We start from the raw sequence: 24,613 nt of genomic DNA, 5'->3' as shown, positions 1-24,613 counted from the left end.
CCGGCTACAAGCTTGGCAAGGAATCTGCTGGAGATTCCTTCCCTCTGCTTACCCTCCCCCACCCCTGCTCCCATGCTCACACGGACACACTATCTATTAAATAAATAAGTCTAAAAAAAAAAAAAAGAATGTGTTGTAACATTAGCCTCAGAAAAACTGCAGTCAGCAATAATTCTACTTAACAGTTTAAAATTACTACAGCTATTTCTAAAACTTATTTCCATCACAGAGCAAAAAACAGTTCAACAAAGTCATTCATTCTAAAGCTTTGAAACAACATATTCAAATTTGAATATTCAAATTCAACATATTCAAATTTTAACATGGAACCTTAAACTTGCAAAGATAAACTGGCTTTTTAGTGTAATTTTAAAAACAATTCCAATTAAACTATTACCACATAAAATTACAAATGATTAATTATTCTGCAATTAACAATTACCAACACTGTCCATGCAACAATAACTGCGTGCCTGCTACTACCGGGTACTGTGGAAAGTGCCAAAGATACGATGACAAACAAAACTGATGTAGGCCATCAATTAAGAATGTATCTATGGATCTATTATTGTTGCTGTTATTATGAAATAGACCCATTTTTACAAAAAAAAAGGAGGGGAGAAAAATTCATCTGCCAGGATTAAATAATAAGGGTAGTAAAGATGATCTGGCCTTCCAAACACATAGTATTTGAAATTAAAGATTCCCATAAGAAAATCCATCCCAGGGGTACCTCGGTGGCTAAGCAGGTTGAGACTCTGCCTTCGGCTCAGGTCGTGATCTCAGGGTCCTGGGATCAAGCCCCCTCATCGGGCTCTCTGCTCAGCGGGGAGCCTGCTTCCTCTCTCTGTGCCTGCCTCTTTGCCTATTTGTGATCTCTGTCTGTCAAATAAACAAATAAATAAAAATCTTTAAAAAAAAAAAAAAAAGTTAAAAAAAAAAGAAAATCCATCCCAATTTGCATGACCTCCCTCTTGCAGATATACATTCCTGAGAAGTACAGTTCATTTAGCAAAATACCCATTAACTTAAAACTTTTTTTTCCTAGCTTTAACAAAATAAACGTGAGTCGCAAAGGAATTCTCAAGTAAGTTCGTCCCAGTAGAATGAACTATATCAAAACTCCAAGTGACTTTAATGTGTTGGAATTTACTTATTCCAGGCAAAATAAAACAGAAGCACTTCATCAATTCACTCTTCCAAAAAAAGTCTTCAACGAAAATTCAGGCCATTCCCCTCTTATCTGACACCACTTCTTATTCCCACATAGCTAGCATGCTATGTTTGTCAATCAAAATGAAGACTGATGATAGTTCCTCACTCTGCCATAGAAAATCTATCTGGATATGATAAGAAAGGACTCCTTCAAATGGAAATGAAGAGAAGGAATGTTATGTCTGAAAGCAGCAGCTGAGAAGTCCCAGCCACAAATCAGGAGAATTTCTGAAAAGCTCAGTGTTGTTTTTTCAGAAGTCTTCCCTCATCCTCACCCTCAGCACCATTTTAAAGATCATACACTTAATAGTAACAATGTACAATATAAGTATTAGTCACCTACTGAGAAAAAAGCAGCATGCAGTACTTTTCTTTTCAAAGCACCTCTTTCAAAGTGACAATTTAACTGATGCACAGTAATATCACCCAATATTCATCCTTCAGCCAGCCTTCCAAGGACACATTCAAAGACATTCCAGAGAAACAGGAAACAAAAAAAAAGGTATTTTCTAATGTCAGGAACATAAGAATAATTATAGAAGAAGAAGTAAATATTTTATCAAAAGTTTAACAGTGGTTTCGTTAGGAGGAAAGGATTATGGCTGCAATTTTTCTTCTTTTTTTTGATTTTCTAACATTCCAATAACACTGGGGAAAGAGAGATGCATAAACCAGATCCAAGGCTCAAAGAATAAAGTGGCCCCAAAATGAATCACACCCAAATTAGGCAGCTGAGACACTATCTGAAGCCACTGCTGGTGGCACTCTTTCTAATGGATTTGTCTCCTCTTTTTCCATAATCCATTTCCTTCTTCCTCAAGGAACATTGCCTTAAACCCCAGATCTGCCAGGATACTTCTAGTACACAGACTTACAAAGAATTATCTTTTCTTAAAAACGCCTCAAAACAAAAATGTTTTGGGGCTCCTGGGTGGCTCAGTCAGTTCAGTACCTGCCTTCAGTTTGGGTTGTGATCTCAGTGTCCCAGGATGGAGCCCCACATGGGGCTCCCTGCTCAGCAGAGAATCTACTTCTCCTTCTCTCTCTTGACTCTCCTCCCTACTTATTCTCTCTCTCTCTCTCTCAAAAACAAACAAAACTGTTTCAACAGGCTCCAGGCTAGCCAGTCCTGAGAGAAAGATGACAGGAAAAGAGACAGAGGCACAGGATAAGCAGGAAATAGGAAAAACTTCTGTCTTCCTTGTCCTTCTTGTCCTATCTACAGAGAATATCTAGAGGTTTACATGAGTCATTGGCCAGGTCCCATCACCTTTCTCAGGAGCACACGAGCCAAATCAACAATTACCTATGTCAAAAAACAATCTAATGTTTTTGAAAGAATTACATGATTTGTACTCTGTAGGCAGACATCCTTACTAATATTAGAAAAAGTAAAAGGTTTTTGGCTCCTATGCAGTCTATCTTCAAAATGACAAAAATAAGGCTATAGACTCAAAAGTTGATCTGAAATAGATTATTTCCAGTTTCTGATCCTAAAGGACTTTCAGTGAGTTGCTATCACAAGGAGGATTCCTCATGAATACTTTTCTTCAGGAGCTGGGTTCATCTCTTGGAGCTTTTCCTTGGTGATATTGGCCAAACTGAGAGCTAAACCTTTACATCCACTGACAAAAACAAAACTGCCCACATTTTGTCAGACCCATTACCTGAACAATGTCAAGATGATTTTCTCCAGAATATTTTGTCAATAAGGATCTGTCTACCTAAGGGAAAGAAGGGAAGTAGCTTGAAGGATGTTGTGAAACAGAAACCTTCCACAATAAATATACCAACAGGGCTTTCTTTTCTCCAATTAGTTTCTCACTTAATATATTTCTGAAAAATAGGCATTTTGCCACATTAAGTGGCACTTCAATCATGATATTGTTCACTTTTGTGAAAATAGAATGGGTAAGTAGCATCAGTAAGTCACATTCTAAATATAGCACACTTGCAGAGTTCTGTCTGGATCCCAATAGTTGCAGTTCTCTATATCTGAGTATTTCATCATGTGGAACTCAAAATATTGGTATAAGCCTCTGCATCAGTCATCACTACAGTTAACATTAGTCTACGCAATAAAACATTTGGTCTTTATTCATCAGCAAATTGCACTATCTGGAATGGCACTTGAACTAAAGACCGAGTGGGACTGCAGCTGCTCCCACTGGACCAAAGTTAAAGTGAGAGGATCTGAGTTCAACTGCTGCACTACCTGAGGCTTGGTTTCTTCACTGACAGAGCAGACACAACTGTCCAACATGGTTAATCGGAGCTCAAGTGAGTTCAGGTACTTAGAAAGCATTCCATAAATCTTTGAAGTGTCTTGAATTAACTACCTCTTTTACATATTCAGATTATGAAGCAGACAAAAGGGCAATCCTGGCCTTTCTTTAAATTCTTGCACTTTTAACTAAACAAAAACATCCTCAAGTTACTTCCTGCAGCATGCATTATGTGATATCATTAGCAATGCTAAGAATATTTGCAGAAGCATGGAAAAATCTAGAAAAAAAAATAAAAATACCTTTAACTATAATCATCACACTATGTAGCACATTTATATAATAAAAAATTATAAAGAAAATTTTAAGGTACTTTCTGGCATTCAAAGTCCATTTTTGAAATTCCAAATGAACACACAAGTTTTAGAAGTATGGCCTTATAATGGGAGTTAGTTCTCTCATGAGAACACAACTGACTTAGAAGAGAGAAATCATTAAAGATCTGTGCATATCTTTTTATCATTGATTCTTTTTTTTTTTTTTTCTCGACAGACAGATAGCACAAGCAAGCAGAGGGAGCAGCAAGCTGAGGAGAATCTGATTCCCCAATGTGCAAGGAGCCTGATGTAGGATTAGATGCCAGAATCCTGGGATCATGACCTAAGCCGAAGGCAGACACTTAACCAACTGAGCTACCCAGGCACCCCAAACGCAGTAAAATATTAACAGTGGACTCCAAGTAGTAAGTACATGAATGTTTATAGTAGAACTCCTTTCAACTTCTCTGTAAGTTGCAAAATGTGTATAGTAAAGTGTTGGAAAAAAATAACTAGTTGAGAAAGGCAGATGAATAAGTGAACGAAAGGCATGGGAACTGGTAATTTCAATTTAAAAAAGTCTTGATTTGAGGGGCGCTTGGGTGGCTCAGTGGGTTAAGCCTCTGCCTTCAGCTCAGGTCATGATCTCCGGGTCCTGGGATCGAGACCCGCATCGGGCTCTCTGCTCAGCGGGGAGCCTGCTTCCTCCTCTCTCTCTGCCTGCCTCTCCATCTACTTGTGATTTCTCTCTGTCAAATAAATACATAAAATCTTTTAAAAAAAAAAAACAAAGAGAGAAAGAAAGAAAGAACAAAAGAACCTCAAAAATGAGCGTATGGACATACATTCAAAGGATGAAAGGAAGGGAGAGAGAAAATTACATATGCTAAGGACAGGTCAGACTTAAAAGTGTGCAACAGAGCAAACAACAGGAAAAGAACAGAAGTACGAAGGAGAACAACAGAAGCTCAGGCAGCAAAGAACAAAGATAAAACCAAAGACAAGGGAGACAAAGACAAGATAAGGAAGCATCCAATAAAGTTGCGATTTTTTTAATGTAATTACTATGAAGGTTCTAAAATTAGAAAACTGTTATAAAATACATATTTTTAAATTTTCTCTTTCCAACAAATATGTACTTTGAATTTGCAAAGCACTACGTACATAATAACCATTGCCTTATGAGTGGACAAACGAGTAAATGGGAAAACTAAAATGGCAAAGATAAAGGGAAAAGTACTTACACTATTTCTACATATACTTTCTGAATGGTGATCTCTGAAGCACGAAAGCTTTTATTGTGAGGGAGTCAATTTACCTATTTTTTCTTTTGTTGTTTCATTTGATGTCATTTTGTTTTAAAGATTTATTTGCTTATTCTTTAAAAAGAAAAAGAGAAAGAGGGCAAAAGTGGGAGGGACAGAGGGAGACGCAGAATGAATTCCAAGCAGATTCCACGCCTAAGCACAGAGCCCAAAACAGGGCTCAATCCCACAAGCTTGAGATCAGAGCTAAGTGGAAACCGAGAGTCCAATACAACCAACTATGCCACCTAGGCACTCCCATTTGATGTAATTTCTAAGAAAGCATCGCCTACCCCAAAACCTCAAGAATTTATTATGCTTTCTTCTTAGAATTTTACAATTTTAGCTCTTACTTTCAAGTCTGTAATCCAGTTTGAGTTAATTTTTATATATGGTATGAGGCAGGGTACCAACTGATCATTCTTTTGTCAGTGGATATCCACTTGCTCCAGTACCATTTGTTGAAAAGACTATTCTTTCCACAACTAAATGACCTTGGCAGCCTAGTCAAAAACCAATCAACCATAAAAATAAGGGTTTATTCTATTCCATTGATCTCAATTCTATTCCACTGATCTATCTATATAAATCTATAAATAGATACAGAAATCCTTCTGTCAGTATCACACTGTCTTGATTACTACTCTAACTTTGCAGCAAGTTTTAAAATTGGGGAGAGTGTGTCTTTCAACTTCATTCTTTTTAAGATTTTACTGGCTTTTCTAAGTCCTTTATACTTCCATATAAATTTTAGGATTGGCATGTCAATTAAAAAAAAAGAGGCAGCTGGAATTTTGATAGAGATTACACTGAATCTATAGATAATTTTGGATAATATAGCTATCTTAACAATATTGATTCCAATCCATTAACATAGAATGTCTTTCCATTTATTCAGATCTTTAATTTCATTCCACTATGTTTTGTGGCTTTCAATGAATTCTTACACTTCTTTTAGTAAATTTATTCCTGGGTCAAGTGGATATAAAAATTTCTATAGGGAAGCCTGGGTAGCTCACTCGGTTAAGCATCTGCCTTCTGCTCAGGTCATGATCCCAGGTTCTCAGGTCCTGGAATCGAGTTCCTCTTCTTCCTCTGCCTGCCACTCCCCCTGCTTTTGCGCACTTACGCTCTCTCTCTCTCTGACAAATAAATAAATAAAACCTTAAAAAAAAAGTTTCCATAAAGTGTAAAATGCTATGGAAATGTACTGTTATCACCAACACCAAAAAACAAACATCTAAAATCACAATAAGCAAAAGAGAAGGCAGTAAAGTAAAATTCAGAAGCAAATCCCATGGTTAAGGTTAATCTTAGTTGAGCCATGGGTGCATGAGAATTGCATATTTTCAAACACAAATATAATCTAACACCACACCTATATACTTAGTGGGAAGGCATTTTTCACTATTTCCAATTTACTAGGTATGTAGCAACAATAAAAGGAACTGAAGTCCTTTTACTGAATTATACAAGGGTGTGTTTTCCACCTGGGGTATACAGAATTATTACTGAAACACTTCTTCCACTGAAAGAAATGAAAAATCAAAACTAACATGATAGAAGCAAGTAACTAACCTCTGTTACTAATAATAAGATAGATGGAACCAGAATTAAGTGCCAAAGGAAAAAATAACTTAAATTAGCCTTAAACATTAGGCTCTCCTTCTGATTAAAATGAACTCTACTGGCAATATTTATATTAACTATATTCTAATAACAAAAATAAAATAGAATATAATGCAACAAGAGGGAAAATTATATTAATAAATATTATCATTTTAGCTTTTTGTTAGTCTATAGTAAAACCAAAGATAAAACTTTAAATGACCCAAATTGACAACAACAGCTTTAAGTCAAGGCCAGTCAACATGATATAATAAATTGTGGCAGGAAAAAAGTCATAGGAAGGAAACAAAGACAAGGACACATTTGATATGCCTATAATGTACAAAAAGATAACAAAATGCCATGTAAAGTATGACTGCAAATATGTAAAACTTCATAGATACAAATAAAGAACAAAGACAATCTGTATAAAAAGAATTTTCCTTTTTCTTAAGCTTTATATATTATTGATAATCACTTTATCAAAAAAATTATTTAAGCTAAAATCTACAATTATAGGTTACTTCATAGTATGAAAATACAAACTTAACAAGAAAAACCAACTTTAAACAATATTAACAAACAATATTAATATAAACAAACAATATTAACAAACAAACAATATTAACAAACAAACAATATTAACAAACAATATTAACAAACAATATTAACAATATATAAAGGGGAAAGATTCATTTAGTCTGTCAGGGCAACTGCAAAGTAGGACTATAAAAATTCATGTTGGTCATCTCTGGTAAAACTGTAATTTCCTAACAGATTTCATAGTGACCATCACTTTTACAGTCATAACGACATTTTAAGTAAGTGAAAAACATATTGCTAATTTTAAATAGAATGAGCACCCCTGGATTAACTTTTAAAATTAAAAATCTAACTTAAATCAATAGGTCAAAATTAAAACAAAGAAGCAAGCATTAACATCCACTAAATTCCTGGGGGAAAACAACAATTTTTAAGTCTACAGCTTTTTATAATCAAGGCGAAATCCTTTCAAATTATCAGCTTTCCTTGAAGACCTCTATTCTATGAATCCTTCCACTCACTGGAAAATAAAATAGTGCCATGAGATACTTTTATAGCATAAAGGGAGAGGCCAACATTGCCCCTCTCTTGAGCCATGTTAGCCAGGTAAGACAGCTTAAACCTGTCTTAGAAAGGGCAAAGTAATACTCTGAAATGGTAGGCAAGATACCAGTCAGGCCCATAAAGGAAGTCAACAAGATATAATGCAATGCAAGTACAATGTTCACAAGGGAATAGTTCGAGAGGAGCAAACTAACAGCACAGCTCTGAGAGTAGCTAATCCAAGTGCCAACCAATCTAAAGCTACATGCAATGGGCTCCGCTTTAGACACATGACTTCTGCTCATAAAAGACCTAACATCAACATTTGGGTGGCTCCTTTTTGTACAAATAAAGACAAACTGACCATCCTTCCTCCCAAACCTGCTCATCCACCACAGCCTACTGCACGCACGCACGTGCGCGTGCACACACACACGCACACAGAGAACAATATCAGTAATTACTTTCCAGAAGTTAAAGACTTAAGTTTCTCCAGACTCAAAGGGCCCACAGAATGCTCAACATAAGTCCTGAGTCCACACCGAAGTATTTCATAGTGAATTACCACAGTGAATTTCAAACACTGAAGACAAAGATGACTTTACACACTTCCATGGGTGAGAAAATAAGGTTACATAGAAAGAATTAACAAATAGAATGGTTTTAAACTTTTAAAAGTAATTCTCGTAATGAGGCACCTGGGTGGCTCAGTCAGCTGAGTGACCAACTCTTGAGTCTGGCTTAAGGTTATGATCTCAGGGTGGTGTGCTGGAGTCCCACATAGGGCACCCCATTCAGCACAGCGTCTGCTTGAGATTCTCTCTCTCTCTCTCCCTCTCCCTCTGCCCCTTCTCCCATCCTGTTCTTTCTCAAACAAATAAAATCTTTTTTTAAAAAGGTAATTCTGGAAAGAGGACAATCACTGTACAGATGCCTTCAAACTTCAAAACTACAGACAATCTATAAACAGCCTATGCCCAGTCAAAACATTCTATTTCTCATACTTGATGATTAAAGCATTTTTAGACATTTGAGGCCTCAAAAATTTACCTCTTTTATGCCCTTTGTCAATAAGCTACTAGAGGATATGCTTCATATGCCTCCTTTTATCCAAAATAAAAGAGAAAATCAAAGTAGTTTGTTGCAGAGTCATCCAGGGACTCAGGCTCCTTTCATCTGTTGACTACTCCTTTACCACTGCTTCCCAACTCACAACCGACAGAGATGTGAGACATACCCCTGAACTGTGTTAAACCAGTGAAACTTGGGGGTAGTTTGTTTGTTAAAGTAGGTAAGTCTATCCTAACTAATAAATGCAAAAAGGTGGAAGAACTATTCCACTTTTCAAAACTGAACCACATATTGATTAGAAATACACGTACGGAGAGTGAGACAGCACAGTTGGGCAAGGAATGGTCCCAAGAGAGTGATTAACATGTAAAATGGCATTGATTGCTTGAAGAGGAAGAGGTACATTAAAGAGTATGTGTAGGAACTTCTAGGATAATTGTAGAGTTCATTTCTTGACCTAGGTAGTGAGATATAGATGCTCAATTTATTGTTCTTCAAACTGTATTTTTGTTTTATATGTTTCACAAATAAACTAAATAAATTAGACAAATAGGATGAAGGACTTAAAAAAAATGTTGGGAGCATTTGGTTTCAAAAAATAAGGTGAAGAGAAAACTAAGCAAAGAAAGGAAACCCCCTGGCAGTCCCCCTGGAAAAACTGAGTTAAACAAGAAAGAAAATAATCATGGCACAATACTTGGCTGAGCAGTAAATAATATTTATTTAGTTATAATGAAAACACCAACTATTGATTTAAAATTGCAAAACTAGAATGTCGCAGAGAGGAGAAGGGGGAATAATGAAGAAACAGAAAATTAACAATAAAAACCATGAGTAATACATAGTTAACTGCACATACATGTTTTTCAAAGAGAAACAGGCTTATAAATTATAAAGTATGTGCTATTTTGTAAGATAAACTTCTTTTAACTGCACATATATGTTTTTTAAAGAAAAAATAGGTTTATAAAGTATGTGCTATTTTGTAATCAGCTATGGAAGACAGACTCTAAGGTTTCGTTATCCGCACCCCCTTCTGTTCCTACCTTTGTGTAAACACCTCCCAAAGAATGTGGCCAGGACTTGTGACTTGCTTCTAACCAACAGAATATGACAAAGGTTATGAGATGTCATTCCCATGATTATGTTACATTATATAAGACTAGCCAGCCAGCAGACTTGCTCTAGGCTCTCCTTAATGATTTGACCAAAGGGCCATATCAGGAAATACCACAAGGCCAAGAAATTCAGGTTGCCTCCAAGAGCTGAGAGCAGCCTTTAGGAATTTGAAGACAGCCTCTACATAACCTTTAGTTATCCTAAAGCAACATTCAGTGAGCAAGAAGCTTTAGTCCTAAAACCACAAATAAACTAATGTTGCCAAAAATCTCAGTGAGCAGGGAGATGGATTTTTATCATGTAAGTCTCCAAAAGAGAATTCCACCCAGCTATACACACCTTGATTACAGCCTCATGAGACCCTATGCAGAGGACCCAGCTCAGCCATACTCCGACTCCTGCCCCACAGAAATTGCAGGAAAATAAATGTGTGTTATTTTAAACTCTAAATTTGTGTAACTTGTCACACAACACAGAAGACAAATGCAACAGTTTTTAAAAGTTTGTATAAAAAAAGTTTTGGATGAATAAATTCAGCAAAGGTACAGGGATAAAAAAATCCACACACACACACACACACACACACACACACCAGCTACATTTCTATATACTAACTATGAATAACCCAAAAAGGAAATTAAGAAAACAATTCCATGTACAAGGATCAAAAATAAAATACTTAGGAAAAAACTTAACCAAGGAAACTACAAAACATTGCTGAAGGAATTAAAGGAGATATAAATAAACGGAGAGTCACCCCCTGTTCAAGGATTGGAAGACTTAACACTGTTAAAATGTCAATACTATCCAAAGCCATTTACAGATTCAATACACTCTCTATCAAATCCCAATGACATATTTTGTAAAAAGAGAAATACCTATTTGTAAACCTATTCTATTTGTAGAAATAGAAAAACCCCTCCCTAAAATAAAATCCATATGGAATCTCAAGGGATCACGAACAGCCAAAACAATCTTGAAAAAGAAGAACAAGTTGGAGGACTCACACTTCCTGATTTCAGATCTGAACCAGAAAGCTAACTAGTTACTCTAACCAAAACAGTGCCTTACTGGCATACACCACAAATAAAAATAACTCTCAGGGTAGATCAAAGAAATACGTGTAAGCTAAAACTACAAAACTTTTTGAAGAAAACACACACAAAAAGCTTTATGACTTTGGATTTCTTGAATATAATGCCAAAGCCCAGACAACAATAACAACAACAACAAAAGTAGATAAATTGGACTTCATCAAAATAAAAACTTTGTGCATCAAAGGACCATATCAAGAGAAAAAAAAGTGACCTACAGGATGGGAGAAAATATTTACAAATTATACATCTAATAAGGGGTTAATCTCTGCAATAGATAGAGAACCCCTAAAAACTCAATAACAACAATAAAAAACAATCCAGTTCAAATATAGACAAAGGACTTGAACAGTTTTCTCTAAAGACATATAAATGGCCAATGAGCACATGAAAAGATGCTCCACATCACTAGTTATTAGGGAAATACACATCAAAACCACAATGAGACACCACCCCACACTCATTAGAATGCCTACTATGTTAAAAAGAATAACAAGTGTGTCAAAGATGGAGAGAAACTGGAACCCCTGTACACTGCCAGTAAGACTGTAAAATAATCAGCCACTATGGAAAATGCATATGGCAATTCCTCAAAAAATTAAACACAGAATTACTATATAATCTAACAATTCTACTTAAGGGTATATGCCCCAAAGAAACAAAAGCAGGGACTCAAAACAAATATTTATACACTTGTGTTCACAGGTAGCAGCATTATTCACAATTTGGTAAAAGCTAATCCAGTGTCCATCAACAGACAAAGGGATAAACAGAACATGGGATATACATACAATGGAATATTATTCAGCCTTTAAAAAGGACTTAAATTCTCATGCATGTGGGCACCTGGGTGGCTCAGTCAGTTAGCTGTCTACCTTCAGCTCTGGTGATGATCCTGGCATCCTGGGAAGGGTCCGCATCGGGCTCCCTGCTCAGCAGGGATTCTGCTTCTTCCTTTCCCTCTGCCCCTCCTCCCTGCTTGTGTCCTCACTCTCACTCATAAGTAAATAAAAATCTTTAAATAAATATATATATAAATATATATATATAAATATATATAAATAAATATATTTAAAGATAGATATAGATATATAAAGATAGATATCTATCTTTATATATATCTATATATATAGATATATAAAGATATATATATATATATATATATTATATATATATATATTCTCATGCATGCTACAACTTGAATAAGCCTTGAGGACACTGTGTTCAGTGAAATAAGCCAGGCACAAAACAGAAATATATGATTCTACTTATATGAAGTACTTAGAGTAATCAAATTCACTGAGACCGAAAGTAGAGTGGTGGTTGCCAGGCACTGTGGGGAACTAGGAGTTATTTTTTTAATGGGCACAGAGTTTCAGTTTGAGATGATGAGAAAGTTCTGGAGATGGATGATGGTGAAGGTTGTGCAACAGTGTGAATGTATTTAACACCACTGAATTGTAGGGGTGCCTGGGTGGCTCAGTCACTAAGAATCTGCCTTCGGTTCAGGTCATGATCCCAGGGTCCTGGGATCAAGCCCCATGTTGGGGACCCCTGCTCAGCAGGAAGTCTGCTTCTCCCTCTCCCATACCTCCTGCCTGTGTTCCCACTCTGTGTCTCTGTCACATGAATAAATAATTTTTTTTAAAAACTGAATTGTACACTTAAAGATAATTAAAATGGTAAACTTCATATTATATATATTCTAACACAATTTTTTTAAAAACCCCACTTGAATGGGTAACAAAGGGTGAATTGGGTACAACAGGCAACGATTGTCTAATTTCTTTGACTAACCACTTAGATATGGCAATATACATGGCAGGGAAAAAGATAGCTTATCTAAAACTGAATTATTTTTTTTCTATCTTTAATCCTATAATCATTGGGTCACTTTACTGAAATCCTTTTTTTTTCTTTTTTTTTTTAATAGCAACATGTATGCTTACTAATTGTATTGTTTATTGTTATAAATTACTTAAACCATTTAACAGGGAAATAAATATTTTAACATCTTAATCATCTGCATACAGTATATGTTATTTTACTTAGAAAACAGACAGCCAAAAGAATGCTGCTGGCTGTTAAAATGTTTCAATTTAGGAAAGTGGGGGATATAGAAAGAATAGCAGAGTGATCAAGATAAGTAACTTTAAAATTAGTTTCCTAAAACAGTAAAGCTACGTTATACCAAAACTAGGTTTAAAAAAAAAAAACTAGCTAAGCTTTTGGTGTTCAGGGAGCCTGGGTGGCTCAGTCCACTGAGCATCTGCCTTGGGCTCAGGTCATGATCCCAGAGTGCTGGGATCCAGTGCCACAGGGAACCCACTTCTCCCTCTGCCTCTCTCTCCCTCTCTCTCTGTCTCTCATGAATAAATACATAATATCTTAAAAAATATATATTTTGGTGTTCATAATGAAAAACCAACTAATACATACAAGGTTCAAGGTGAAAACAATGAAAAAGATGAACTATAATTTTTTAAGAAGAGTTTTAATAGTTCACGTTTCTTTTTTTTTTTTTTAAGATTTTATTTATTTATTTGACAGAGAGAGATCACAAATAGGCAGAGAGGCAGGCAGAGAGAGAGAGGAGGAAGCAGGCTCCCTGCTGAGCAGAGAGCCCGATGTGGGACTCCATCCCAAAACCCTGAGATCATGACCTGAGCTGAAGGCAGCGGCTTAACCCACTGAGCCACCCAGGCGCCCAATAGTTCACGTTTCTGAGCAAATACGACCCAATACACATTTGTACTCCAACACTTTTCCCAACCTCTTTTCCACTCTCTGCTCTGCACTATCTTCACCTTTTTTTTTCTTGTTAGAGGAAGGCTGAGACCTGAAGCAGGGAGGTGATAACAGGAATAAACCAGATTATAGGAATGGGGGGAGGGGAATAAAAATACTCCAGTTTAGGGACGCCTGGGTGGCGCAGTTGGTTGGACGACTGCCTTCGGCTCAGGGCGTGATTCTGGAGTCCCGGGGATCGAGTCCCACATCAGGCTCCCAGCTCCATGGGGAGTCTGCTTCGCTCTCTGACCTTCTCCTCGCTCATGCTCTCTCTCACTGTCTCTCTCAAATAAATAAATAAAATCTTTAAAAAAAAAAAAAATACTCCAGTTTACATTTTCTCCTCACACTCAATACAGTACTAAATACATCGTTATTATCAAATGCAAAGAATCCAAATAACTGAGGGCAAGGAAAAATTAAATTTCTTGACGTTACAACCTAATCTAAAGCAAGAAAAAGGAAACTATCTGCAGGCTTTGCATCTGTAAATTAAGTTTGCCCTGACTGCAGAATTCTTCAAGCAACCTTGACTGTAATACAAGGCTGCAGTTTAATATGATGACAGGAACCTTGAATAAATGGGTGGAGTTCTAAAGCCCTTTGAACAGTTTTCTAGCCTAACTAGTGAAATCAGTTAAAGAACTTTTAAACTTAAGTGCCTCATTCACTAAGTATATAAAAAACACCAAGGTTTTGAGAAATCATGAGAAAGCACATGATACACAGAGGCAGCTGCCCTGGGAGATAGCATCTGGTAACAGCCTAGAGTTATTTTTAAAGCGATAACTTCATGATAATGTACAGGAGACTGTAGCAGTCCTGTGGGAAGAGAGCGACAATTTGGGAAGAAGCTAAGTTCTCTGTACAAACTCAAAATAATCCTATAAAACAGCCCATCATTCCCAGTGTCCTTTTGATCCAAAGACATGCACAAGTCTCTGAACCGGACAAGTTCAACTAGGGCCATGGCCCTCCTATGCCAGTTCAGTAATGGTTTTTCCTTGCTGTAAAACATTTGACTAATCACTCTTAGACCCAGAACATAACATCAATACTGGTACAATCCTGTGCTCCTCCTTCTGCACATTCTTCTGAAATACTTTTCTCATTAGTTTTCCTTAATCATGCTCTTTTCTTAAAAAAGAAAGACAAAAAGAAAAAAAAATGATCCTAGGATGTGCACACTAAGCAGATTTTCACCCCAAAACTTAGCCTTAATCTTCTGGAGGCAAACGTCCTTTATAAGCTCACTCTTCTATGGTTGCCGCTTTTCCTAAACCGCAGGCCTTCCTGACTGGCAGTAGGGCCAGGGCAGATTACAGTTATGTGGTAGGTTCTGTTGGACAAGCTCTGACAAGGCCTCAAAATAGACCCTGGGCACCAGCCAGAGACTCTGCCACTCACAGGTTCCAACTTCATCATCATACATTAGCCCCTCAGTACTTTCTATTTTTCTCTAGAATCTCTCATTTTCAAAGGTAAAATGTTCCTGAACCCCCTCCTCCTGGTCATGAGAGAGCTGTATAATACAGAAATAAAACTTTTAAACTCTTAATTTGCTCACAAACACTTTGCAGAATAAAAACGGAAGCTGTACATACCCCCTGTCTTGGGAAATTAATCCATCCATAGCACTCTGGGTTGCAAAAGGTGTTTTGAATCTCAAACTCTACAGAGGTTTCTTTTATTATGAATAGACTAGGATGTGGAAGGTAAAGGAAGGCAAAAGGTGGACTATTTTCTGTGACTAATAATATAGTAGCAGACTTCATCAGGGCAAGATGTTAAACTACATACAATATTTTTAATTGATATTGGTCATAAAATCCTAAAACAATCAACCGACTACCAAAGTATTCATTTAACTATTACCCAATATAAGTGAAGTGGTTTGTGTATAACACTAGTCTTCAAGCAACAGTATTTTCACCCTTACCAGTATAAACAAAATTAACCACCCGTCACTCTAAAATGTTTAAGATCGCCTTATAAACTACATTTTAATCTTTTTTTTTTTTAAGTGGAGAAGATAGAATACAAAGTAAGAGTTCCTTTCTCCTACAAGGTTAAGAAAGAAGTTAACTTCTATTATAAAATAAATCCAGTGTATGGTTGAAACAAATTTATAAACCTTCACAACTTAAGGTCCAACTTTGCAATCACTCTTTCAGAAATATATTCTATACACATACTTATGGACTAGTGCAAAGATTTATATATTAATTGTTCACTATAGCAACATTTGTAGAAAACTAAAAACAACCTAAATGTCTCTTAATAGGGAATGGAAAAATAAATTATGGAAAATGAATAAATTATGGTTCATCTAAACTAGGCAAGACATCCAGTCTTTTTTAAAAATCAGATGGACACGTGCTAAAACAGAAAAATCTCTAAGATATATCAAGGATAAGAATGCAAGATAGAAGAAAGTTCTCCTAAATACAGGAGATTACATATGCAATAGAAATTTAGAGAACATAAAGGAAACCATTCAAAGTGGTTGCTTGGATTAGGGAGTGGGGGAGTGAGAGAAGGCTAGAAGTCTGTTGTGGAGAGGAGGCTTCCTTTGCACCATGTAACATTTTTTTAAAAACGTTTTATCAATTTTTAGAAGTCCTACAAACATCTACTGTACCCATGAAGTGGGCATTCTCTTTCCCTGTATGTATGCCAGGTCTTCTCAACAATTTTTACTCTTATATACTGCTCTCCGTACCACGAGACCAAAACAAAAGCAGACACTTTTAGCAAATCTCAGAGTTTCCCCAAGAAATAGAATCCTTTCTCCCTCCCCTGACCAGAAAAAAAGAAGTAATAGAATAAACGAAAAAGTTTAACTTAAACTAAACCCAGTTTTTAGCCCAATGTTTGATTCCTTGTAGGGCAAAAAGTTTTAAAAATAAAGTGCAATATGCAACACACACAATCATTTCCAAAGGTATAGTCTAGCTAGTATCTTAAAAGGAGAAATGGAGAAAAAGGTAAAGTTATTTTACTCACAGGGCAAATTCAGCTCAATTCCTTCCCTCTGAAGTTTTAAAAGTTGAGTTTTGAACAACAGTCCTAAAGTCTATTGTTTGCAAACTGGATAAAGTGGTACATCTTCCTGGTTAAAAGTCCATCTCTCCCAGAGTCTCCAGAAAGAAGTAATTACTTAAAAGGAAAAGGCTATGAAATGGCCTCTATTTTGTACGTGCACCTACGGTGAAGACAGAAGAACTGTATTTCCTCTTAAATGATCCTCATCAACATTCCCAGCACTCTGCCAGGAGAATTTTTTTTTTTCTAAACATCTTCAATTCTGTTCCTTTTCATACTAGGAGCACAGTAAAACAATTCACAAAGGGTTTAGCAAGACATAGCTCTCATTTCTAGTAAAATATGTTTTTGGTTTTGTTTTGAGAGAAAAACAATCTATTTGACAAATATACCCTCCTATCACTTTTTTTCCTTCATTATGGAGATGCTTAAATCATGACATAAGAAGGCTTCTCTTACATATCTACCTTATCAAGACTGTTAGTTATGGTGGTTTCCACAAGGGATTTTCCAAAAGAGAATCTCTGTTTACCGGGAACTGAAACTCTTAATTAAGTCACTATTTGCTGGACAAAAATCAAAAGCAACATTAAGGAACACTCTATATATATGAATGAATATACAAGAAAATAAGATGCCAAAATTTAGTCAAATAATTAAAGGAACCTGGTAAGCAAGACCAACTTACCATTACTTTATAGTTGGTGAACTAACTATAAAGTTCCATAAAATTGAAAATCAAGGTAAAATAAGATGAATTCCAAAAAAGCAAAAGAAAACAGGGCTAAGAATATCAAGTACCCACCCTGTGATTCAAGGTTATTTTGCTTAACAATATTTTTAAAGCCAAAATGATCAAATTACATTTCAGCAATAAAAAGTTATTTCTAGTTTACAATGAATTCATTCCAATAATAAATCACAACTTCCATACAGACTTTCCTCTACAACAGAACTTACATAAGAACTCATTCCACATTTTTAAGGATTCACAAAATAGGTGAGGCCTTTCACTGAAAGGACTATTTTGTTTACTGTAGATTCTTCAGTAAACTTTTTTATACCTTTCACTGACATTTACTTTGTCCCTAGGCCCCTTCATTTATCTTCCCACATCTGGCAAAAAAAAAAAAAAAAAAAAGGTGGGGGTAGGGTATAATTACAACAATCCACTTAGAAACTATTCTAAAGCCAGATATTCTGCAAGAGTTCCATTTTTATTGCCTTACCGTACTTCATGACAATAAGTATCCAGCAACAAACCTAACAAAGCATAACAACGCTCCATATACAGTGACTGAAGGCATCTAACGAGGCAATAACAAACTTCTTGCTTCCCTCTATTCCAATTTTAAGATCCATATCAATGACTCACAAAGTGAGTGACCTAACTTTCTAAATGAATCACACTTTCTGAAATTCTTACTCTAACATGAATATTACACTAGGTCATCATCTCTATATTTGTTAAACAGAGCATGATGATGGTTAAACAGGGTTAATTCTGCAAGACTTCCAAACCACAGCCAACCTCAAGTCTCTGCCAACTAACTCTTATCTGCAATACTGAATTCTCCAACAATTGAACCTTTATGTATAGATTTATCCCTATAAAAAACGCTATCTTGGAAAAAAAAAACACGTTATTTTAAATACTATGAACTCGCCCACCCATACCTGTTCACCATCTCTCTGGTTCCATTTACTGCATCCACGTTCTCTTCCCATTGTGATAACATGAAAAATTAAAGGCTACTCAGTTATTCCTACATAGTATCTTTTAGTCAACTAACCTAGTCTGCAGTTTTTCTGTTTACAGCAGAAATGCTGAGTCATTAAATGGAAACTCATAGAAAATGGATTTAACGCTTAAAGTTTAGGATACAGCATTTCCCTAGCCGTGTCTCAGCAGCCTACTATTTGTATCTCCCACAGTGGAAAAGTAGAGCAAACACTTGAACTTTATTCCCTCTAAGAAAGAAAAAGAGGTGCGTTTCCTTAGGTCCGCCGGCTTCCTGCTGGATATCCACAGGCAAGAGAAGCAGGCCCGACCACAGCTGTGTAACTTAACAATCTGGGTGTGAATAACACCCCGTACTAGTCAAGCATTAACCCCGGCACTCCTAGCCCGCGCTTCAGTTAGGGTCAAGGAGGAAGAAAAAAAAAAATCCCATAAAAATGCTACGCCCTCCACCGGCCTGACACCGTTCGCAGGGGTGCCGGTCCGGGGACAGAAGCGAGGGAGTGCCGCGCCGGGGAAGAGGAGAAGGAGCCTCGAGCACCGGACGCAAAGGGACAGCGGCCCGATGCAATTTCTCCCACAATGGGAGTAACCGCATCCCCTCGCACAGACCGAGGGCGCGCGTTAGAAATCAGGCGTGCTGCCGGAGAACGCGGTAGGCGGGGGGCGACCCCGACCCGAGAGCCCGCAGGGAAACCGGGCCCCCAGCAGGGGTCAGCGGCAGCGCGGGTCGCACGGGCTGCAGAGGCCGGGAAGGGGCCCCCGGGACGGCGGAAGGGACGGCCCTTACCTGTCCTGGGCGCGGGCTGTGACTACGGCGCCGCCCGGGAAGGGCCGGGGCGCGGGTCGGCCGCCGGGAGCTGGCCGGGCGAAAAGCGAGGAGTGGAGGGCGAGGGACGCGGACGGCAAATTGGGTCCCAGGCTCCCGGCCAGGCGGGCCGGGCTAGACGCGGCGGCTCCCGGCGCCCGCGGCCGGTGGGTCAGTCACGCCGGTGGGTCAGTCACGCCGGTGGCCCCGTGGCGCGGCGGCTAATACAGAGACAGCGGGAACCGGCCCCCGGGAGGAGCCGCAGCCGGAGCGGCTGGCGGAGGAGGCGAAGGAGGGGCGGGGCCACAGGGTCGGTGACCCGCTTACCCGGAAGCAGTTGCGACCGCGGCGGCGCGCGCTGCGGAACGGGCAGGATCCCGGCGTGGCGGACTATCGGTTCTTCTGCTGCCGGCTGCGCGCAGCCCCGGGAGCGGTGCTTCCGCTGCCGTGCGCGGCCACAGCGAGCTGCAGGCGCCGCGCTGGAGGGAGGGTGGCGGCGTGGGACTCCGCTGGGCGGAGGCCCGGGCGGCCTAGAGGTGGCCCCTCGGATCCCGCGGAGGACAGGAGGTCGGGAAGGCGAATAGAGGCAGGCACCGGCTCGAGGCTGCACCTACCCGGGTCGCCCCTAAACAGTCCGGCCTAGTGGGTTTGGGTAAGTGGGCCTGGGCAGCGGTTCCGACTATAGAGAACGAGTGTGCGAGAGTGAGTGGGTGTGATGGCAAGGCGAAAAGCCTTATTTCCAAAATGAAAACGCGTGATTTTAAGATGGTTTCCGTAGAAGGATGCGGCGGTGCTGGGGGCGGGAAAGGAGGCGGATGGAGGGATGTAGAGGCCTTTAAATATCTGCTAGACACGGACGTGTCATTCGTTCCAGAAGTGTCTCTCGAAACTCAGCAGGTTCAAGGCGCTGGAGAAAGGCCAGGGCCCAGCCCTTTGGGAAGCCTACCTTCGGGGGCGGGGGGGCGGGGGGTTAGAGCGATTTAATCAGACAAACAAGGTAATGACAGATTGTGGTAAGGCTGTGCAGGAAATACTTAAGGATGATGTGAGAGATTGTGTGGGCGAGACCCCTTTTTCAGGAAAGGATGGCTAGAGAACCATCCTCAAGAGGGACGTGACAGTTGAGCATCTTCCTGGGGAAAAGGCACGAAATACGCTTAGACACAATTTTACAGACAGGGAATGCAGGTTCCGAAACCTGCTGAGTACGCCCCCGGATTCCATGTGAAGAACCTGTGTCTAAAGCCTTCTAAGGCCTGTCTCGGTGCTGTCCACTCTTGCAATTTCACAAGGCTTGCTCACCCTTTCGAGTAGATGGAGCCTGGGAATGTGGCACTCTTAGCGGAGGTTCAAGGCATGAGTTAGGGAACGTTAGTCCCCAGGCATACAACAACAGGCGCTTCATCATAGGGAGAATTACACTATCAGCCTTGAAAGACAAATTCTTTAACCTTTTACCATTTTTTTTTCCATGTCACTTTTTCTCAGACCCATGAGTAAACACTAAAACTATGATTTTTACCTGGGATCAAGAGGAGTTTTGGACACCTGGGTGGCTCAGTCAGTTCGGTGTTTGCCGTAGAGTCGGGTCATGATCCTGGGGTACTGGGATCAATCTCCACTTGGCCCCCCAACCTCCCCACCCCGCCAAGGCTCCCTGTTCAACCAGGAATCTCCTCCTATCTCTCCCTCTACCCTTCCAGCCCACTTGTGCTCTCTTTGTCGTTCTCTTTCTCAAATAAATAAAATCTTTAAAAATTAAAAAAAAGAGGAGCTTAATCTTCCCAAAAGATCATACTCATAATTAATAGCCTATTTTGCTAAACCAGTTAAAATAAAAAAAAGCCAACTTGAAAAAGAGAAGACCTATTCATGTGTTAATGTATTACCTAAACAATACCAATAAATCCAATAATGTTTATTAAATATTAGTTTATATAACTGCATAATTAATAGAATAATTGTCTGGATAATAGTAGGATTAGATTCTCTTGTCCTGTTTATCTACCCCTTAGCCATTTGCTTTGACACTTACGAAACTGGCAGAGAAAGAAATATTTTGTTGCATCTTCTGGGAAAACTGGGAAGGACCTCACACTTATTGCTACCTACTGTCTGCATAGCATTGTGCTAGGCACTTAAATATAGCATTCCTTGCAGTTCTAGGACCAACCTTGAGATACGGGGATTATTATATTCATTTTAGTAACAAATACATTGAGATTCAGAGACTAACTAGCCTAAGGTAACAAAACTAGTTGCTGAAAGAGTCAGAATTTTAACTCGGGTCTTTCTAGCCCTAATTCCCCTTCTACTATGCACTGTGTTGCTAAACTCTAGTATTTAAGAAGGGAATATAAGTGAAGTGTCTAGCCAAGCAGATTTCTCTGTTGCTTTAATAAGCTTGAGATGAGGCAATTTTAGAGTTTGTCTGTGTTTTTACTTCTCCCATTATAGGATATTTGCCATCTCTCTGGCATCAAGAAAGCTACTCATAAAAGTTCATAATGCCGTGTGTCTTTAGAATGCACCCAAGAATGTGATCAATTATGACACTGACATTTTGTCATTGCAAGGGAGTCCTACCTAAATGTGTCACTCTGAATTCTTTTGCAAGCAGCCTTTCCTTGCACATTAAGTGATTTCTTTCTGCCAAAAATATGTGTTCCCAGATTTTTATGGAATATTGTGACGTGTGAATGCCCCCAGGTCTGTGTAGGCTGGCTGCTCTAGGGACATTTAATGGATGAAGGAAAATCTTGCAAATGTTTATACAGTTTTGAGGAATGAAGTGGTAGGATTTGTACATTTTTTTCCTTTCATATCAGATCTTTCACGTTTTTCTTTGATGATGTAAGAAATACAGGTTTTCCTTTCTCAAGAGCAAACACTCATTTTTGTGGTTTTTGCAAAATTTGTTGGTTTTTTATGCAAACAGTACTATGTTTCACTCTCCCTTTGACTCTGGAAAATATCATTAGTTCAAACATTAAAATTAGGATGCCACTTTTCAGAGCCTAATACTTTTGTTAGTCATGTGTGTGCCTGTCTGTCTGTCTTGGAAGCATTTTTAAAAATTTTGGTTAACTCCTTACAAACCTATGGAAATCTGGCAAACAAGTCTTTAACTATGTATATTAAAATTCTTTTTATAAAAATTCCTTTTTCCCTTTACTATTTTTCCTGGGGTCTTCTTTTTTTATTTTTTAACTTATTTATTTCACTTTTTATTTGGAAATAATTATAGACTCACAGGGAAATTGCAAAAATAATACAGAGAGGTTCTGTGTAGCCTTTACCCACTGGTAGCATCCCCTCACTGGTAGTATCTTGCATACCTATAATACATTATTAAAACTAGAAAATTAACATCTTACTAAAATTAATGTCTTTAGGTTTTTAGTTTCTTCCTACGTTTCATGATATCCAAAAATTGCCATTTTGTAAATTCATTTTTATTGTACTTGGTTGGGCTTTTCTCTCTTTTTTCTAAATTAACAAATGACAAAGTCAATAAGCTTACCAAAGGGCTTATCTGGAATTACAGGTTTACTAAAAACTTCTGTTTCAGTGCACTTGAAATCATTTGTAAGATTTTTGCTTTTTTTCTGCTTTACTGTTCCGTGTCATTCTTCCCTAATAAACTTGTAAATGTATATAACCTGTGTATGTGTGTTTTAATATATCCTCTGATCACTGAAATGTTTTCAAAGAGATTGCTGTTAAAATTCAAAGAAAAATAGGGGCATCTGGGTGGCTCAGTTGTTTGGGTGTCTGACTCGATTACAGCTCTGCTCATGATTGCAGGGTCATGGGATGAAGCCTCACATGAGGCTCAGCAGAGTCTGCTTAGAATTCTCTCTCTCCCTCTGCCCCACCCTCACCCTCTTGGGCTCTCTAAATAAATAGAGTCTTGGGGCACCTGGGTGGCTCAGTCGTTAAGTGTCTGCCTTCGGTTCAGGTCATGATCTGTAGGTCCTGGGTTTGAGCCCCACATTGGGCTCACTGCTTGGTGGGAAGCCTGATTCTCCCTTTCCCACTCCCCCTATTTGTGTTCCCTCCCTCACTGTGTCTCTCTCTGTCAGATGAATAAATAAAATCTTTTAAAAATAAATAAAGTCTTTAAAAAGATTTTTTAAAAAATGCAAAGCTTTTCATTTGGGGAAAAAAACGTTTCCAAGGGCACCTGGGTGGCTCAGTCAGTTAAGCATCTGCCTTTGGCTCAGGTCAGGATCCCAGGGTCATGAGATTGAGCCCCGAGCCTCTTGTCAGGCTCTCTGCTCAGCGGGGAGTCTGCTTCTCCCTCTACCTCTGCCTCTGCCTTTTATCCCACTCCATCTCTCTAAATAATAAATAAAATATTTTACAAAGTTTCAGGGCACCTGGGTGGCTCAGTTGGTTAAGTGTCTGCCTTTGGCTCAGGTCATGATCCTGGAGTCCTGGGATTGAGTTCTGTGTCTGGCTCGCTACTCAGTGGGAAGTCTGTATCTCACTCTCCCTCTGTCCCTCTATCTGCTTATGTTCTGTTTGTCTGTCTGTCTCTCTCTCTCTCTCAAAGTCTTTTTTTAAAAATAAATAAGTAAAATAAAAACTAAAAAGTTTCTAAACATCTTAACTATCCAAGTGAGAATGCCATGGTCTTTTGGTTCAGAAGCCAAATCTCACTTATGGCTAATTCTGACTCTGTGGATTTTCTTGGTCAGATAGCTCACCCTTTACTCCATTAGAGAGTAAACAAAGGAAAGAAAAGAAATGTAACTTACTTTCTTCAGTCTTAGTGGTGAGGAAAAGTTGATAAAAGGAGAGAATTTGGAATTGGTGTAGGTATCAATTATGTATGAGTGCCTGATCACAGATAATCAAGTGATGGCTCTTCTGCATTATATATTTACTGTAAATGAGTAGTCAAACATCTTTCATACTATGGTCGTTTAGCAAAGGTATTCACCTACTGTGTACCAGGTACCCAGTTAGACACTAGTAACAGGGACACAACAGGATCTTTTAAAGGATACTTCACAAATTATAGGGATTGAAAGGGAAGAAAAAAGAAAGCTGTGTTTTCTTACGAAAATTACTGTCTGAATAGGGAGACAAATTATCACACAAAAGGAACTTTATAATCCAAATAAGTATTACTAAGGGTAGGGGGTTGGTGCATGAGGGCATTGAAGTGCAGCTCAACCTACT

At 38.5% G+C, this 24,613-nt stretch overlaps 1 protein-coding gene across 17 annotated transcripts in view; it reads right to left on the bottom strand.

Moving 5' to 3' along the window:
• LRRFIP2 (LRR binding FLII interacting protein 2) overlaps nt 1-19,666 on the bottom strand; it is a 107,425-nt gene extending 87,759 nt beyond the window's left edge. For 15 of the 17 annotated variants that reach the window (XM_044252708.1, XM_044252715.1, XM_044252720.1 and 12 more), the window contains exon 1: nt 734-824. The gene's annotated coding sequence lies outside the window, so the exon portion shown is untranslated. Of the gene's footprint in view, nt 1-733; nt 825-18,551; nt 18,863-19,405 lie in introns of those variants that run through there. The other 2 variants (XM_044252709.1, XM_044252710.1) reach the window with 2 other exon arrangements.
• Between the last annotated feature and the right edge of the window lie 4,947 nt (nt 19,667-24,613).

The sequence above is a fragment of the Neovison vison genome, chromosome 6, assembly GCF_020171115.1.
Source record: "Neovison vison isolate M4711 chromosome 6, ASM_NN_V1, whole genome shotgun sequence".
Lineage (NCBI taxonomy): Eukaryota > Metazoa > Chordata > Mammalia > Carnivora > Mustelidae > Neogale > Neogale vison.
The sequence above is the reverse complement of the archived record's forward strand: the minus strand, read 5'-3'. Positions and strand labels throughout refer to the sequence as shown.